This window comes from Nelumbo lutea, chromosome 4 (genome assembly GCF_056320005.1).
Source record: "Nelumbo lutea isolate HS-2025 chromosome 4, American lotus-T2T, whole genome shotgun sequence".
Taxonomy (NCBI): domain Eukaryota; kingdom Viridiplantae; phylum Streptophyta; class Magnoliopsida; order Proteales; family Nelumbonaceae; genus Nelumbo; species Nelumbo lutea.
This window is the reverse complement of record NC_142687.1, coordinates 7,910,608-7,930,714: the sequence shown is the minus strand read 5'-3', so window position 1 is coordinate 7,930,714 and position 20,107 is coordinate 7,910,608. Positions and strand designations below refer to the sequence as shown.

Sequence of the window (20,107 nt, the reverse complement as noted above, 5' to 3'; positions counted from 1 at the left end):
CTTGAAGGTTGAAACACGGTAATTAGGATCTCTCTCTCTCTCTCTCTCTCTCTCTCTCTCTCTCTCTCTCTCTCTCTCCCTTCTTGTTGAGGTCTGCAGTTTATAAGAGCTTTGATGGTGGAGTACTCTTGAAAAACTAAGATGCCGTTTGGTGAGTCTTTCTAAAAAAATCTTTAAAGTTAAAGTTCGTTAGGTCAAAAGAATTGTTTAGCCTTTGAGAGTTGGTTTTTGGAGATCAATACCACCGGGTAACTTGTGCATTTGAAAGATCTTTTCAGAACATAGCAAGACAAAAGACTGGTAATTAGTTTTGTCTGAAGGCATACGTTCATAAGACGCATGAAGTCCCATTAATACCTTTACAAGTGCAAAGTAACAGATGGATCCACAGAAGAATTAATATTTTTTTTAAGAAGTTATAAATATATTTTTTCTTTTAGCATTTTTCATCATTTTAAATAGTTTTAATAATTATAAATTTTTTATTTGTGATTTTTCAATTATTTAGAACATATTACTTTGAAGTATTGCATTTAACTAGTTTTTAATTACTTATGATTCATTATTAATTTGTATGAATTTTATTATTATTTATTATTTTATAAATATATCAATTATTTTAATATGCTCCTTTATTATAAATAAATTTTAGTAAATGTTTTTTTATAATTTTATAATTCTTAATATACAATACTTTTATAGAAATATATTTTACACATTTGATAATTGTTTAATTAATTTTTTATATAATTTTTAATTGCATCATTTATTATTTTTCAATTTTATAATATGTATTACTTCTGATTAATGTATTTTGTATATTTTAAAGTTACATATTATTAATTACTTAATTAATTTGTTATTCTCATCCATTATTTAATAAATTATAAAATTAATAGCTTTATTAATTATTATAAACAAATTTTTAAAACATTAGAGAGTTCTTGTAAATTTATTGCAATCCATGACAAACGCGCTAGTGCTTGGAAGCTAAAAAGAGATTTTGAAAGCTTGAAAAATCAGGATGCTTCATTTTAAGCTTAGATCTTTTGAATTTGGTCATTCAGACGAAGGAGCCTTTTGGTCTTTAGCTTTATCCATGACTCCATGAGTTAGAGGCTAGAGCCTTGTGGTTGTGGAAAGAACCAACAAGAATAATTAACTGTGTCCCGCAATGACTCGTACGTTCAGTGATGATGCAATTAATAATGACACTTTAGTTTTATTGGTTATAGGGAAAAAAGAAAAAATGATTGCAAGGGAGGATGAGGATATTACTTGACCAGGCTTTATAGTTCATTCCTCAGATCTTGATGTCTCCGGTTGTAGTGACTCTGTGTTGACCAGATTTACAAAAGGATGGTGACGGGCGGATTGTTTTAATCCAAATATTTTATTTCTTTTATGAGTGGCGGATATTTTCTAATTAATCCGATTTGTTGTGTTAAGGAATAACGTTGTCTTCATTCTGATTCTGAACTGTCTGCAGGTCTATGGCTTTAGAAAGTAAAGTTTGAGCCACTGACTACGTACTTGGTTATTATCTGTCAATTCTCTTATTGCATGCAACATGAACTTCTGCTAAAGGAAAAATCTATGATATCGGATGAGAAGGACCAATCAACTTTCGAGTTTTTGTTTCGGTGAATAGGGATTATGGTAAGTAACCGGTTTTAAAAATAAAAATTAAAATCACATTTGATTCTTAAAACAAGAATTAAGAAAGATGTTAACTTACAGAAAATTATTGACCGTCATTCTCCCTGATATCTTCATCTCACCACCCCTGTTGAATCATCGCTGACAGTAATGGTTTCTCTTCGGTGTCACCTCGTCACCCTTGTGCTTCTTCAAATGATCCTATTGGTCTTTCACCCTGTGGTAAGCATTGTCTCTCTTCCTTTCTTTTCTTAATTTTGCTCTTGCAGATTACTTTGAAGGGTTTGTACTGATTAGTTTTATTTCTCTGCCAATTTATATATGTTCATCATTCTTTCATTCTTGCATGATTTGGGTCTTCATTGTAAGTCCGAGTTGGCCGATTAATGAGATTTTTCTGATAGAATAACATTTGTTTGGTCGGGAGGAAGATCCTGATGCATGATTCTCTTAAAACGTCATCAGGTGACGATCTGAACACATTGTGTCTGAAAAAGGGCCTGGATAGGGGAGAAAAATGCATGTGGCAAATATCCATTTGACTGGGTATCATGTTCTGCAGTGTTACTGATTCTCTCTCTGGTACTTCAATGATTCAAAGAACTAGTTTTGAGATTTTTTGCGTTTTTCTTGCTAGGCTCTTGTAAATTTGATTTGTTTAGAAAGAGTTATGGTCATTTTAGTTGTAGGGTGCAAGTCTGTGATGAGACTACGAAACTTTTATTTTCAGGTCTTTCTTGCAGTTGTTTTTAGTTTGTTTAGTTGCAGTAGAATTAGTAGGGTGTTGTTAGAATTGTTTTTAAGTGTTACAGTCCTTATTTGAAAATCCTGTGGATTACCTACAGGTTTGCCTTAATTTTTCACTAATTAGAAATTTTGGTTCAGTTTCCTAGTTGAGTTTGGTACCATTACCTTCTTTGGATCGTTTTCTCTTTCTTAAATAGGTTATATCTGGCGTAGGACCCATAGAATGCTGGATATCATTAGTCTGAATGTGCATATCAGCATATGCTAGTTTGCAGCTTTGAGATGTCATGCTATTATACAAATACTTCATGTTTTCTTTAAAATGTAGATTCAAGATTGAGGCTAATGAGTAACTGTGTAATTGATATTGCTATAGTTTTCCAACACCACCATTTCTCCATGGAAGTTGATTATGTCTTTTCTGATCCTCCCCATCTCCTTATTATAATCCACCTCTCAAGGTTGATCTCCATTTGGTCCATATGTTGTAATCACCTTCTGGATCCTCTGTTTTAGCTCCTATATCAGCATTTCCGACCAATTATTAGTTCAACTGTCTTACTATTGGTGATCTCGAAGGAGAATAAGAGACTTTCAAATAAGCATTTGGCACTACCAGTTGTAAAAACCTCTGCATTTGTATTGTGAGTGCAAATAGTAACGGTAGTTGAGAGTTTCACCACATGAAGGATCACAAGTAACAAAATATTCAACCACAATAAGGATCTTCAAATCAACACAAACACTTGTGAGTTTAATTAAGTTATTATGAAATCTTTTAGGGATAGCAGAACTATTGAGTTTCCATTGAATTGGGTACTTGAGATCAATGGCTGAACATGTGGTCTTTGTGAACCTTTCATACTAAATCTTACCAACAGCAATGGGTAGCTGATGTTATTCCATAGCATTTGGGATCAAGGATTTTTTTTTTTTTTTGTTACATAAAGGTTGTACGTGTTGTACAGAAAGTAAATTGCCAAATCAATAATTTATCTTCATAAACCATGTTTTTTTCACTGACAACACACCAAGTAAATATACTATGCTGATGTTTGGTACCATGGCTGTTTCTACTTGAAATGCTGCAACACCAGCATCACTTAGGCATTTTGAATTTAAATATCAATTTATGTTTGGTTGATATTGTTTTGAGTTACAACAGTGATAAAACATTTCTACTAGAAACATAAACTTAGGGCTGTTGGGGGAAACACTGATGTTTCCTCCATCAGCTGACCATTTGAAGAAACAGTCCAATGACCTAGCTCTTAGTTGGCATCCTAAGTGGCAGTGTGGAAATATATTCTGGTGCATCACATACTAGAAAAGATGGATATATAACATTGAATACCCATAAAGACTGCCTCCAAAACAAAGTTTTTTTTTTTAGTGGGGGTGGGGGTGGGGGGGTGGGGTATAAGCTTCTAGAACCATTAGATCTGATATAGATATTAATCTGTGTAATATTAAGCAACTCATCAGAAAGCATTTATTTTTAAATTTGACCATATGGATGAGAGTCAGTATAGTAGGATGGTGTCACATTGAATATAATAATTTCATTTAAACATTTTAAGTAGCAATGCCCATACAAAACACAATACTGCTCAAAATGAGCTCGGATCTTCTAACCACAAACTCTTCCGACATCCCTACCCACAAGACACTACAGCTGTTCATGGGGAGATATTTGCAATACAAGCTGGTAGTGTCTTGTGAGTTGGAGATCCGGAGTGGCTCAAAACTTGTTCAATGCCTAGTCAGTAAAAGTACCAACCAAATAAGCTTCATGTCAAAATGCCTGAAATGGTAATGGTACCAAACACAGCCTATGAAAGGCAATTTAAGAAGGTAATTCCATATGTGATCTTCAAAACCCCAAGTTGGATGAGAACGGTGTTTCAAGGATTGGTTCAATCTTTAGATCTTGATCTGCTTGCATTATTTAGATGTATGGGAGCATTTGCATGGTTGTCATTGCCATGAGCCAATCTGTTGATGATATTGATATATTGCCTTGTAAATGGGATTCGTACTTTGTTTCTTATCTGTTTAAACATTAATTCCTGTTGGTATTACTTGCAACAAGAGGGTTATTACCTGACTCTCTGTCATAGGGTATGTATATTTTGCTTCTGCCAGTAGTCGTTTGTGAATTGTAAGTAGGCTTCTTATGTGGGCCAATTGTGCTTTAGCCTTTAGTCAAGGACTTTTTTCATTGTTATGGTTTGAGTTTGTGAAGGGGATATAGAATTCATATAGTATGTATGGTGCAATATCTGCTTGGTGTTGGCTTCTGCTGCTAAACAAGTAAATGTACTTGGGTATTTGGGTATTAGGGAGTGCGTTATCTCTTTGAAAGGGATACATCATTTCGAGAATGTCTCTTTGCCCACAATATTTCACTCGAGAAGTAATTATTGGTAGCCAAATGAGCACTGTGTCTCTAGCTTTTCTGGCTGGATTTGTTCAGAAACCGGTAAGCCTGCTATGAAAATGATCTCAGGTTTCAATTTTTGGGGATTTAGTAAACTGTTAGTGTGAAGGGTAGTGGTAAACGTAGCAGACATGGCCTACTAATATGGAAAAAATACTTGTTCTTGGTGAGTTGGTGTGGAGTAGGATACCCTAGAACACTGCAGCAATTTGTCTTGGCCCAAAATAATTGCTGTCTTCCTACCCCATATTTCGCAAGAATATCAGCCAAATTATTGGCAGTCTTGATCCATTGAAATTTCATTTCCATATCCTTAGTTAACCACCTAAATTTTTTATATCATTACTATAACTCCTCGTTTAAGCTTCCCTTCTTTGTAGCCATCCCAATATCAACTTCGAATTACCTTACACAATCAGTCTTTTAATATTCAGACTTCTTGCTTTTTTGTTTTCCCTCTAGAGTGGCCAAGACTTGGTTGTGGAATCCCACAGGGGCTTTAATGTCTGTTTATTTTTTCGATATATGCGGCCCCAATGGCTGGTGGTTTATTTCCCAAGAGAGAAAATAATATTTATGAATAACAAGCTTCTAGCTTTAAAGCTTTTTTGCTTCAAAGCTTAGAGCAGAGGATTCGTTTTAACACCAGATTTAGTTCCTAAAAGCCCGGGGGGAGGGGGTATTGTTGGATAGTGAGCTGGATTGCTAAGTAAGGAAGTTAAAGGATGATTGGTTGAGCTTTCAATTATATTTTCTTTTATGATACTTGGAGTTGGGGAAAACAAGTATATACATGAACTTTGGGATCTCTGTGAACTTAGAGTATGTTAGCCACTTTATTTTACTTTAGAAAAGATTTGGTTTTTGATTCACCCTGAAGCTGCTCTAAAGAAATGCAGAAAAGAAGACAAATATAGTTTGAATTAAACCAATCATCCTAGTGTTGATGGAATCACTGAACGTCTAATATAATAATCAATCAAACCAACCAAATCGTTTGCATTGGAGAACTAGAGAGAGAGAGAGAGAGGACTGCATGCAGTTGTATTAATCAAGGAATATTATTGTTTTGAAAAAGCAATAGTTCCTTATCAGAATTGGCTTATTGTTTGAGTTTAATAGCTTTTGGTCCAATTCATTGTATTCTACCAATTGCCACAGTCATAATAAAAGACAAGTGAATAATCATAATCACATTATTCTTTAAAATTTATTTTCCAAAAATTATGGTTAACCTATTTAGTACGTTCCTAAATGTGTTTTCTGATATGCTTTCTTGTTTGCTATTATTGTTAGGTTCCTGACCGATTGGGTGCATCACGTGAAGCATCATAGCATGTCCACATGAAGCATCATAACATGAGCTAGCATCCTTGTATAGGTATTGCATTTTAAGCCTTCCATCTTCTTGTAATATTCTCTGAAAAGGTTATATGTCACTAATCTTTTTAAAGGATTTGGTTTTATAAACAGTAAATTTCTCCCTTCTGTGCCATATTTGTTTTGCAGGTGATCATGGATTTGTCATTTATTTATGCCGTATGGTAGAAAGATGAAGATGGAACTCTTCTTCCCCTGTTTTTTTTTTTTCCTATTTTACTTTATTCCTTAATATATACCCATAGAAATCAAGAAGCCACACAATTTTTTGACAAAAAATGCAAATACCTAGCTTTCTATAATTAGCCAGAGCAAGATATTTTTGTAGTAAACTTCTAGCCTGTAACAAGTGGCTGTTTGATTGCAGAAAATATGGAATCGACTGCCACCTGTTGGATTGCAGAAAATATGGAATTGATTGTTAGGAAGATGTTTAGTGATTGCAGAAAATATGGAATTGACTATTAGGGAGATGTTTAGTGATTGCAGAAAATATGAATCGACGGTTTGGGAGATGTTTGGTGAGGTTATTTACTAAAATATGGAATCGGTTGTAGAAAATATGAAGAAGAAGAAGAAGAAAATACCTGTAAATGAGAGCGAGGGAGATGAATAGCCTCTTGCTGCTGATTGAATGCATTGTGATCTACGGATTTACGATTTCTAGAAGGAGAAGTTTGAACAGAGTAGGGAACCAGAAGAAGATAAAGAATGGGAAAACGGAAGATTCGGTTAACGGATAGGTTAAACAATGTTTTAAATTTTAATTAATATATAAAATAATAATTACCGGTTACTTAAATAAATCCGGTAACTGCCGTATACGTGACAATAGTAGAAGTTTTAGATATGATATGGTTTTCCATATCATAGTCGAACCCTCTGCTAAATTATACTATCAAAATTCCGCGCACATGACAAGGCCTCGGATTGTGCCATGTGGCATTTGCCCAATATGATTCTGGCCGTTCAACTCTAATTGCCTTTAATAATGATTCTATGGCAAGGTGAAGAATAAAAGGGGTGTCCGGTTTAATGTAAATTCTGGTCCGACCCCTCTCAAGCATTTGATTAATTTGATCGTTGAAATTTCTACCCTTGATATAATACTTGCGGCCTCTGATGTACACTCTCTTTTAATTCACAGATTGACTTAACAATTTCGACCAAAAGTCAAATTATCTTATTGCTCTCGACCCCATCCTTGACAGCAACACCAAGCCACCAACAAACAAGTAACAAGGCAACACAATCTTCACGGAGTGTGGTTGTGGTGATCGCAGCGTCTGGGCCACGGTAGATATTGGAACCAATCCCTTCTCCTCACCATGACCATGACACAAGCTTGAGAGATGATTCCACAGATCAATAAATATTTAAATCTGAGGGTAGTCTACTCTAGTAGACTTGACTGGTAGATGGAAGCGATGGCCGATGGCCCCCAAATATACAGAGAAGCCAGCGAACAGCGACGTAAAGCGCACTGTGACAAATGGATTGGATTAGATACTGAGGTGCTCCCGACCTGTGGCTGTAGTGGCTTGTTGGGTTGGGACAAGATTGAAGATATCGTACAGCCCACATGCATGCCGCAGTGTATACGAAATTTTGATTTGCTCCTCACACCAATCCCACACTCATCGCAGATCTCAATTTTGGGCTTCGATGTATCGTGAGATTGGTGTGAGGTGGGATTTGTGATGAATAAATCTCATCTGCTGTATTTGTATACGTCGGTCCACCAATGGGATTTGATTTATCTGATCTCCCGAATCAAACGAAGTCAATGTCGGGAGATGTAAGTTAAGCGGGCCAGCTAGAATCTGCGGTCCCACCATGATTTTCAAAATCGGATAGGACCCGATAGTCGGGCAAGAAAAACTGGAAATCCGTTAAGTGATTGGTTTTGTTTTTCATCAGAATCAGATTTTTACCAAAAAAAATATTGATTTGATCAATAAACCACTGATTCAAGCAGTTGAACCATTCAATGGTTTCAACTGTTTCTTATTTTTTACTTTTTTGTTAGAATGAACCGACCGTTTGACCTGAAAATTGGACTCCTGACTAATTCGTTATTATTCAGGTCGGATTTTAAAGCCTTGAATCCCACCATCTATGCATGTAAAAAGCAGACTTATTATAAAAAAATTATCTAACTTCTTAAAAGACTCCGAATCTCCTTCCCACAAGAATTCTGTCTAAATCTACCCACAATACTTACAGTACTTCTGTAATCCTGTCTATTGGAAACATCTCTTCGCACATAATAGTTGGTAGGAGAATGAAGTGTGTTTCCAAAGTGTGGCTACATGTTGTATAAGTAGATATCGGCAGAAGATCCGGATTTTTTTTTAAAGCCAACAACCGTACTTTTGTCTTGGAGTCATGAATAAATGAGATTGGCTTCAGTCAGTGTAAGGTCTGTTGGAACACCTGTTATCCGGTTTTTCGGTAAAGCAAACTCGTGCTCATACCATCCCAAATGCTTCTTGCAACTTGCATGGAGAATATCTGTCCATAAAATAGAAAAATATTTTCAATGCAAGACTGAAAAGATTATTCGAACGGGCGTTGCCTTTGGGGAAGCCAAACTCTGAAATAATTGTCAGTTTTTTAATTGATAATTGATAGCATGTGTTTGCTTTGATAATTGATAGCATGGTTTAAAAGTATGGTTCTATGTCAGTTTTTTAACTGTTTGACACGTTAAATATTAAAGATTTGGAATAATTGTCAAGTTCAATCAATTGTAATAGTTTTACACTTTATTTGCTAGCAATGCAACATTGATTGTTGGAAAATTACAATTTTTCTTGTTCAGTCCATTCATTTCAAAAATTTTATTTAGTAAAGTTGGAACAATAACAAATCACAAGCGGGGAAATAAATAAATCAAAATTCAACGGGTAGTAATTCATAGGTGGAATTGTAAATTGTTGGTAAATAAAACCTAAAAATCTAATAAAAATCTCAGACGTGGATTGAACTCTAAATTTCAAAATTATATATGGCCAAGGTTCAAAATTCCGCATCTATGGCGTTCCTTTTCGTATGTATCGGTCTGTATCGGACTGTTTCGGGCCCTATATTATTAATAGGGTTTCAAAACAGTAATTTCATTAAATTATATTTAAGGAGGGCCGAATTATCACTCATTAATTTTGTATATACTCCAATGTTTAAAAGCAATTTCTCTCTTTCTCTCTCATTAATTAGTTAATTATTCCTGTAATTAATGTAATTAATGCATAATTTTAAATTTGAATTTCAATTTTAGCACCTAATTGGAATTTTCTTCTCATTAATTTTGCTAATTAATAACCAAATTTTCATTTAACAAAACTACAAACTTTGCACTAGCTAGATAAATTATATTGATTATTTTAAAACTAATGTATATCAATATACACTTTAGTTTTTTTTTTCACACTTTAGTTATTCTATCATTTGTCAATAGTTAATGTGTCCCGATATCTCAAATTTTATATAAACTATTAAATTATAGTTTTTTTACTTCTAAATAACTTATTAACAATCATATAAAACTTGTAATTGTTGTTATTGATATAATTTTTAGGATTTATTTAAGTTTTTTAGTATATTTATGTGTATCTTGATTTTAAGTTCAAATCTGATGAGGCAGATTTGGCCCTCCAGTGAAATTGCGACATGTGGCACCTCGTGACAACTAGGCAAACACCCAGGCAACAACTTACCAAGTTGGTGTCCCACCCGGGCACCGGTCTGGCCGGCTTGGTGCGGCCTACGGGCAGCCTTCACGCGGCCTGGCGTGGCCTGCGCGACCTAGCCGGATCAGCCCGGCACATGATCCGACCTGGCAACCCATAAGACGCCCACCGATGAACCATAACTGCATACCCTGCGAGCTCGGTAGCTCACTAAGGAGCTCGCCAAGGAGCTAGGCAGCTCTCCAAGGACCTCGCCATGAAGGAGCTAGGCAGCTCGGCAAAGCTCGCCACAAGCAGCTCGGCATAGCTCCCTCGGGCAGCTCGCCACTTTAAGGGTAGCTCGGTACAGAAAAATAGTTTGGCATATCGCAGGAAGATCACTTGCCTGACAACTTGGCCCAGACACCGACATGCCCACTGACACAGGCGCCGACCTGACAACCAGGCCCAGGCGCCGACCTGGCCGATTGACACAAGCGCTAGCCTGACAACCTCGAGGAGTTCACCACCGTACCCCGATTCTGACGGGATACCGTTTGAAGGCTTTTCACCTACCTCACCCGCAAGGACACCACTATATAAGGACTCCGACCCCCAAAGCCAAGGAGAGGGAAAAAAGGATGGTAATCCCTGCTCTCTAGCTCTCTCATTTCTCTCCAAGCTCTTTGTAATCAGAATGCTAACTTAGGCATCGAAGAGTCCCCGCCGAGAAAATACCCCCCGGTCCTCTGATCCAGTTCTCGCAAGTCCCTCAGCTCCCGCTGCCTACAAAGCAGAGAAAATCACCTCACGCAAAGGGTAGTCGGGTTGCGCTGCATCAGGGAGCTTCACCATCCTCTGAGTTGCAGGCCGCCTAGGAGCAGGTCAAATGATGAGTCCACTAGGGAGTTCGCCACCAGGGAGCTCGCCACCAGGCAGTTCATCACTAGGCAGTTCGCCATCAGGGAGCTCACCACTAGGTAGTTTGCCACCAGGCAATTCGCCACCAGGTAGTTTGCCACCAAGTATCTCATCACCAAGGCACATCGCCACCGGGTCAAATAACGAGGTACTTAGCAAAAAAAAAATTATACACCGCAAAAAATGGTACGTGACCAGAAACACTTACATCAATATCCATACATATCCAAAGCGTATCTCGACATGTCTCTTAAAATTATCTTTCTGGTACACCTTATGTTTTCGATACTTTAAAGTTTAAACCTTGCATATGGCTATGAGTAACTTGTACTTTGGGGGTAGTGTCACTTAGGAGTTAGGACCTTAACTGTTAGGAGACATTTTTTTTTTTTGGATTTAGAGAGGAGGAAGTTGGTCAATTGACCAAGAAATCCATGTTTTTATTTTTTAGATTTGCATGGGAACCATGAAAAATTTTAATTTTCTTGGGTATCATTTACCAATCTCACCCACCCAGGGGAAGTTGTCAATACTTGGATGGGACAAAAATACCCATTTTAATAATAAAATTTTATGGTTAAAATGACCATTAACTTTTTTACCTAGAAAATAAAAGAACATGCGAAAACGTTTTTAAAATCCCAAGAACATGCCTAGCTTATAGAAAAACGAACAAGTCCAGCTATTAATAATCAGTTATTTATCTTGAGTATGTGATGTCTTGTGCATCTTGAAATGTTTTTAAAATCCCAAAAACACTCTAGTTTTCAACTTCTCCAACCAAAGCAATAGTTGTTGTTTTTTTTTTTTTTTTTGATATTAAGAGAGCTGGATTACACAACATGGGGAAAGATCTCCTAGCTAGACCTATTCATGGGCCGGGTTGGGCTTTTAGTCTGCATTAACGGAAAAATGATAGGCTCGAGCCCGAGCTCGGCCCAATCAATGGGCCTAGAATTTGGGCCTGAGCTCGGCCCTGACAAAAAGCCATAAGCCCGAGCCCGAGCCCGAAGCCAGACGTTTCTAAGTCTCCTGAAGTTTCTGCTTCAAGCATTAACAAGTTCTCAGGAAGAAACAAGCCACTTCTGCGGTTCTGCCTTGTTCTTTTCAGCAAGACCAACAGTTATAAAAACAGTAAACACTAAAGATTGTTATAGAATAAAATGGTAAAGAGGACTCATCGCCGCCAGCAGTGATTGTATTTGCCGGAGAGTTCACGGTGAATCGGTGACTGTGGTCTATGAGCTACGAGCTTGACCCGCGATTTTGACAATGATCACTTGATCAGTCCGCATCTGAGAGAGAGAGAGAGAGAGAGAGAGAGAGAGAGAGAGAGAGAGAGAGAGAGAGAGAGAGAGAGAGAGCTCACCGCCGTTGTCGGAGTTGTTGCGCCAGTGAACGCTCGCCGCCTCGCCAATTGTGGCTGCCTGAGAGTGTAAGGATGAGAACTGTGCAGTGTGGAGGGTGTGGAGAACAGGAGATTGGAAATGAAGGGTCGGGTGAAAAGAAGAATGGGAAGAGACATAGATGTCTCGACTAGGGGTTTTATTTAGGTTTAAGTATAGGTTGGGTCGGGCCGGGTTATTTTGGCAAATCCTGAGCCCGGCTCGAATTTCTTGCGGGCTAGGCTTTTTGGCCCAAGGTTAAGCCCGCGGGCCCATATACTTGTTCAAGCTCGTTGGGCCGCCCGACCCATGAACAGGTCTACTCCCAGGTAAGTCTAGGAGAGAGATGAAGCGAAGATCCGAGGGTCATTCCTAAAGATGATAATAGGTGTAGAGCAAAATTGACATATAAATCTTATACCCACATTTCTACTTTTAGTAGGGTTGTCAATGGGTTGATTCCAATAAATTCAGAACTAACATGACAAGTGATGAGGGGTGATTTAGCCCGATCTATCCATACATGGACACGTGGAGATGACCTACTGATTGGACATCGATTTAGCACTTTCTGCCACCTCAGCAAGATAGGTCACCTCGGCTAGGACTAAGGTCTGAGCAACTCGTTGTCCTGAATAGCCAAAATGACATTTAGCCAACTTCTAGAAACTAGCCAGCTGTCTCTGAGCTTCACGGGATCATGCTGCATGTCCTTAGGTCTTATCTTAGTCCCACCTGCATCGGGTAGACATGATAAGCCTTATTGGCTAGCGCAAAGTCCACCTCCTAGTGCGGAACGGACACCTAACAACGCGGGCCAAGGATCTAGGAGGTGTTTTGTGACGCCCATGGCAGCTCATCTATATAAAGAAACTTACCCATGTGATATAAAATACACGCGATTTAGTGCATTTTGGCTCTTTTACTCCCAAGCTTTTAGCTTGTATACACTAGATACTAACTTAGTATATGCTTGGCATCGATGTTGTAGTTGCAGCACCGTTTTGTCTACTGATGTGTGGGTTGGAAGCACCGTTTTCTTTGGAATTGTTATTGCCAAGTAGGACGCTTCCTAGAGCAACAACTTTTTTCTGTTTGGTACTAATGCTCCAGCAAACATTTTTTGCACTTCTACCCATTATCCAGTGCCACATCGCTACTACATTACTGCCCTGTTGGTAGCAATGAGTTGTAGTTCCAGGAAATGCCAAATTTGGCATTGTTCCAGTCATGTCTTCCCGATTTCCAGGGCATGGTTTGGAGCACCGTTTTTTTATGGAAAAACGGTTCCGAATAGATGGTTGTTTCTTGAAGCACTGATTTTTCCTACGTAGCATTGGTGTGGCGTCGTTGCTCCAAGAAACGACAATGATGCCAAACAGCTGCTTAAGCATCAGAGCGACCACGCCAGGTAAGCCACCCCAAATTCTCTGAAGCTTTTCTGTCTTGCAGTTCGATTGGCCAACCAAGTGACTGACGTTCAAGCTACCATCCAAATAGGAGCAACCAGATCGCGCACCATCGACAAGAATTATTAAGGATTTGAAACCGAATCGGACTCGATAGGGTTTATAATTTTAGACCCAGAACCAAATTGACCGGTTCTTAGAAAATTGGGTTTTGACTCGATTCTAGGTAGTTCTTGAATTGAGGTCGCTGTCAGATAATCTTACCATCTAGAATCACGCTCCAAGATCTGAAATCTAGAAAGCAGTCAAAGGCTCGAGGAATTATCCCCAGGTAGGTACTCTGATGCTCAAACTAGTCGAGAAAAGTGGGTGATCGGGCCTACCAGTTAGAGAATGGTGCTGGTCCAAGCAAAGTAACGGTATGGAAATTGAAAGTTGGATCCCTTACATTGAGAGGTTGGTACATGTTTATAGCTGAAGATCCATGTCTTGATCGGATGAGACTTCTGAGTTTATCGGAATGAGGTTGCCCACTGAGGTCATCGGGGCAACGCCTAATTCCCACCGGAGTTGTCCCAATCTATATGACGCTCTTCTGTCATTGTCGCACTTATCCACACGATAGGGTGCCGGCGTGGCTGAAGTGATAAGGTGGGTTGCGGAGATACGCGACCAAGGTGATAAGGCAGTCACGGGGGTGACACATGGCCCCCGAGGCCAGCTCAGTAGGATCTGATTCCAATAATCAAAAATTCATAATTGATCCAATCGGTTTGGGTCAATCAGGTATGTCGAATCCAACCCGACCCATTAACAGCTGCAATCATTATGCCCTACTGGATTGTCTCTATAATCTGTTTTATTTTCTTCAAATTTGTGGCATTGACTTGAATAAATCAAAAGATAATAGGCATTTTGATAAATTCTCTAATTTCTTTTTCTTGCCATTTTGTAAAAGCTTTATGCAAAGGTATATATAACTACTGTCTTTCAGTTTTCCAGACACTTGTGGCGACAAGACTTCTGGATGGAGACGCAGTGCTTCAGCTTCAATCCCTCCAGCAAGGCCCAAGTGACACCTTTTGAACGTTCAAGATGTACAAACAGACCCAACAATGGTGGTGGCATATGTCCAATCAAATCCAAGAAAGTTACAGGTTATGTCCTTGTTGCACCAGATTATCGACTTCTGCGCTACTGCTTCGGCCGATAATGAGACTTGCCATGAACATGGGTTGTCTTGAGATCGCCTTGATTTATTCGATTAACTTCAATATATACCCATATGTTGAGATGAAACAAGTCCAAAAGATTCTACAGAATTATCATTCATTAATTCTTTCTATTTCCTTATCTTTAAATTTGATTATTTCCTTGGCCCTGTCGAAGAGTTGGACGTGTTGCTATCGGTTTTGATTTCTGTAATTTCTCTAACCCTTTCAACTTATTCAGAATTCAAGAAATACTTTCTTGATAACCCATAAATTCTGATTTTTGAAGCCATGATTTATATATCATTTGATTCGTGTAGTTGTTACATATACAGAATATTTGTTCAATCTGGTGGAGACTGGAGAGTGCTTCCAACACCCAATTTGTTACTTCAAGTTTCAGCCTACAAAATCTCTGATGATGCTCATTTCGGAAGCTCCTGGCTGAAAGGTAATTCGGATTACTGGTTGAATAATTCCTACCTGAAATGTGGCTTGGATGTCTAACTGAATGGTTCCAACCTGGAAAGTGACTTAGATGCCTAGCTGAATAGTGATAAGCTGGAGAAGTGGCTCTGACACATAATTGAATGGTGACGAGTTGGAGAGGTGGCTCTGATGTCTACCTGAGTGGTGATGAGCTGGAGAGGTGGCTCTGATGTCTAGCTGAGTGGTGACAAGCTGGAGAGGTTGCTTTACTCGGGATGAGCGCTCTAATGCTTAAGTTAGCGAATCGGAGATTTTAAGATAATTAAATGTGAGAGAGCTGGAGCTACGAGAACTAAATTGCGCATCTCCCCCTGGAGTTGGAGGTAAGGCCTTTATATAGGCATTGTTTGGCGTGAGCATCACGCAACATGTCCAGGATCTCCGGGAGGATGTGCCTAACTGCTCTGAATTCCTCAGAGATAGTCGTGCACGTAGGCCAATCTTTGTGCCTTACTCGGTTTCTCCCAAAACATTCGGTGTGAGAGCTGACTTCTGAGAGACCCGGGAGTGATGGGATGCATGTAGAAATCGACGGCGAGCACGTATCGTAGGTCTCCACCTGGACCTCAATTAGGTCGGCAAGCCCTCGAGGGAGATCGCTCCCCACGTCGAGGTCGCTTCAGCCGATACTGACGAGGTACCATAGGTCGGCCCTCGATGAGGTATTGCTAGCCGCCCTGAGTCGTGGACGAGATCGCTGGCTAGGTTTCTACTAGATTGGGGGTGGAGGTAGGTCGCTAGGTCGGCACTAGAGGCAGGTCACCAAGTCAACGGTGGAGGTAGGTTGCCAAATCAGCAATAGGGGTCGGTCACTAGATCGGCACTAGAGGTAGGCTGCCAGGTCGGCACTAGAGGCAGGTCGCCAAGTCGACGCCAGGGGCTGATCGCTAGGTTGGGGACAATGCCAATTCGCTAGATGAGACTCCATTTTAGCTAAAGCAAATTGTCGCATAGATAATTCTAGGTGTCACGCAGTTATTTCGAGATATCATGTATCATAATGTTAGTGGAGGACTAAATCTTCCCACATCAATCTCTATTGCGGGACTGATCTTTTAATCCTCGTCTCTTGTTTAATTTGTAAGCCTAGACAGGTTAATGATCCGTACCTGGCGAAGCAGAATTGATGTAGCCGATTACTCTGAGTTGGGATAAGGCTTACAAGATGATGTTTGTTCTGAGCCCAAAACTGTGCAATCGATTATTACCATTCCAATGGGTTTAATGGCAAATGGGAAAAATGTTTCGTTGTAAAGAAACCGGGTTCAGTCGATTCAAAGCCCGTTCTAACACTCATTATAGGTTTGCATTGAAAATGCATATTTATGGGAAGAATAATACAATAATTTTATAAATTAAAGAAAAGATAAATTAAAAAAAAAGATAATTTAGATATTTAAAAAATTTTGATACATTTAGATGAAAATCTTTTTTGAAATTAACTGACATAACGTTTATCTAACGGCTAAAATTCAAGAAATCCTTATCGCAAATTAAAATATAGAAGGGTTTTGGTCCCTAACCCTAAAATCCAGTAAGTGCTTTACTTTCTGTTTCTCTCTTTGACCGAACAAATCTAAAATGGTGATCTAATTTCATTGGCCGGTTCATCCACACCCGTCAATACGACAGAAAATGGGGGACCAAAAAAAATCTCTTTCCATCATCCATCGTGCATATGACTGCTTCCAACGAGGATTTACTTCTTGCCTCACGCAACTACAATTTTACCATTACATTTCATTCGTTGCAGTCAACTCGTCTCTCGTCAACGACCCCACCATGAAACCATCATTCTTAACACTATTGACAAGATTAGCCATAAATTTTTTTATTTAATTAATTGAACAAATATAGATTTATTATTTAACATTTGATTGCTAATAACGAGTAGGAGTGTCAATGGACCGGTTTTGGGTTGATTGCTAATAACGGTTTAATTAATTGAACAAATCAGTTGGGACGGGACAACAGTATATATTAAATTGGATCAGTCCAGATTTAATGGTCCAAAGTATTTATTTGATTCGATTAGACCTGCTCCATCAATAATTAATTTATATTTAATTGGGTTAGATTGAACCAATATCTCATCTTGGTAGAAGATAAGAATTTAAGTGTTAATGGACAATATTCTGATTGAAATAAATCTAAATTAAAATGAATTTAAATAGGTTGGACGATCCAAACATTATATTGAATAGATCCAAAATATTCATTGAATTGGATTGAACCTGATCCATTTATAATGGATACATAGTGGATTGGATCAGATTGGACCAAATTCAGTCCAACTGATACTATTATTAACCAGATGAGCCATCCTTTCTACCTGCTCTATTAAGAATTCGGCTTCAGTCAGGGCAAAGCCCATTCGGGCAGCTTTTACTGCCTTGCATTGAGAATATCTTCGTATTTGTGCGCTTTACTTCATAGGGAAGATATTCCTAATGCAAGATTGCAAAAGGCTATTATAATGGTGTGGGCACAAATTTGCCCTGATAGAAGCCGATCTCATCTATTAAATACCCATTTGAATGCCAGTTCATCTTATTCAGATACAAGGGCCCTCCAATTGGTTTTGTTTTTTTTTTTTTAATTTATTAATTTGATTCAAGACTGGATACGTTGATGAACCCATATTGAAAATTTAGGCCTTTTGGGCCAATAGGACTCAAAAAATGAAAAGGACATAAATTAACCGAATCGTGAGCACATTTTTTTTTCATTGAACCGATCTGTTTGGTCTTTTAATTTTCTGAACCAAAACCGAATCGATGCAACTGATTAACTGATTTTTCAGTTTTTTATGCACTTGAAATTAAAAAAAAAAGGAAAAAAAACTTGAAGCATTTCCTCAATTTTTCATTAAGCAATTTTATTAACAGAAATTGTCAAGGACTAAAATTTGATCATTCCTTGGGTTTTCAAAAAGCTAGCTAGCTACTCATATTCATCATTCAGCTATGAAGAGAAAAGAAAAACAGAGAACAAAAAAGGAATCCTAAATAAAAAATTCATTTATATTTCATCAGATTTAACAAACTTCTTTCGTCTTCCGTAATTGAACCGATTACGATTTTTGGTAATAAAAAATCCAAAAGACTTCAATATTATCTCAGTTTCGAAAACAATGGCGGAATTTGAAGTGGAGGCATTAAATATACAGAATCATAACAGTTTAAACAAGAAGGAATCATGGGAATAATAAGATACATACCTGGAAACATGTTCTCAAATGAAGTCAGAAAACCTAACTCAATTTTCATGCTAGATTTGGCTCTCAAGAGTGCAAGTATTTCCTCTTCCCTCCATGGATCTACTAATTCGAAAGTGGATTTGAATCATAGAAGCTCCATACTTCAAGTCATCTCCCTCTCTTCTTCTTATTCTTCATTTTGAAGGGGAAAAACTTAGTAGAGCTAGAACTGAGAGAGATGAGAAGTGAGAATAGTGAACAGAACTGAAAGATGAGAGATTGAGAGGTTGGAGGTCGTCGATCAGTCTGGCCCGTTGGGGGAAGAAGAAGAAGAAGATAGATGAGAGAAATTGACTGAAACTCTAGGAGTCTGAGAGAGAGACACTAAGACAGTTGGTGTGTTGGCCAGAGGCCGTCGGTCGAAAGCTCGGAGCGTGGAGGTCATTAAACGTCGGTTGCTCGGTCAGAGGAAAGAGGCCATCGGTCCGTTGGGGAAGAAGATAGATGAGAAAAGAGAACTGAGAGAGGGAAAGAGGAAAGGCCGATTAGGTTAAAATCCAATCCTGTATTTGATTTTAAAAATTTAATATATAAATTATATATCATATAAATATAAATTATTAGTTTATACCGGTCGGTTCTATTAACCACTAATTTTTAAAAAATTAATCGAAACCAAATCAGAATTATCGGTTTTTCAATAATATCAAACCAAAACCAAACCAACCAGTTCGATTAACTATTTTTTCAGTTCAATTTTAGTCAATTTTTTTGGTCGATTCAGTTTTTCGATTCTTTTTCATCACCCCTAATAAAAAATTGAGCCTTTTGTGCCCAACCATCTTCATGCGTGGATGTACCCATTTGTGATAGTGTCTCAGCCTCGGATCATGATATGGGGCTCCAAAGTCTAAACCATCTGATCTGCGACTCAAGTGTTCCGATAGGGGTGTCAATTGAATTGGATTTACTCAAATCCAATCATGTCCAATATGAATCCATTACAAATGTATTTGGTCGAATATAATTTATTGAATACTTTGGACCATTTCGGATCTGTCCAACTCAAAGTCTGAACCATCTAATCTGTTCAAATTGGTTTTAATTTAGAATATTTTCAATCCAAACCTAGTCCATTGACACATATACTTATCTTCAATCAATTGACCAGCTTGGTTCAATCTGATCCAATCCAATACAAATTTATCATAAATGGACCAGACCCAATCCAATCCAATAAATACTTTGGACCATTAGGTCAGGACCTGTCCAATTTAATTTCTTATTGATCCATCCAGTCCATTCCAATTGATTTTTTTTTTTATTTGGATGGGTCCAATCCAGAACTAGTCCATTGACATCTGTATTTTTAATTAGACCTGGCAATTGGGTTGGGTGGGTCAGGCTCGGGTTCGGTCAAGGTATTTTGGGTTGATTTAGGATTGGGTTGGGTTGTCAAATACTAGACCTTAACCCTAAATGTTCGGGTTAGGGTTGACCCATGGGTAAATTCGGGTCATCCAAAAAAATAATTGAAATTTAAAAAATAAAGAAAATTTACATGAAAAATGTCAAAAATAAAAGAATTAACTTTAA

The 20,107-nt window shown here is 38.1% G+C and overlaps 1 long non-coding RNA gene across 2 annotated transcripts; it reads left to right on the top strand.

Moving 5' to 3' along the window:
- The first annotated feature begins 1,334 nt into the window (after positions 1-1,334).
- On the top strand, positions 1,335-6,671 carry LOC148853705 (uncharacterized). 2 transcript variants are annotated; one of them, XR_016112554.1, is made up of 4 exons: positions 1,335-1,659; positions 1,808-1,881; positions 6,143-6,227; positions 6,356-6,671. It is a non-coding gene; the product is annotated as an uncharacterized LOC148853705 (long non-coding RNA). The 2 variants fall into 2 exon arrangements; XR_016112553.1 differs by having other exon boundaries at positions 1,741-1,881.
- Positions 6,672-20,107: the final 13,436 nt, after the last annotated feature.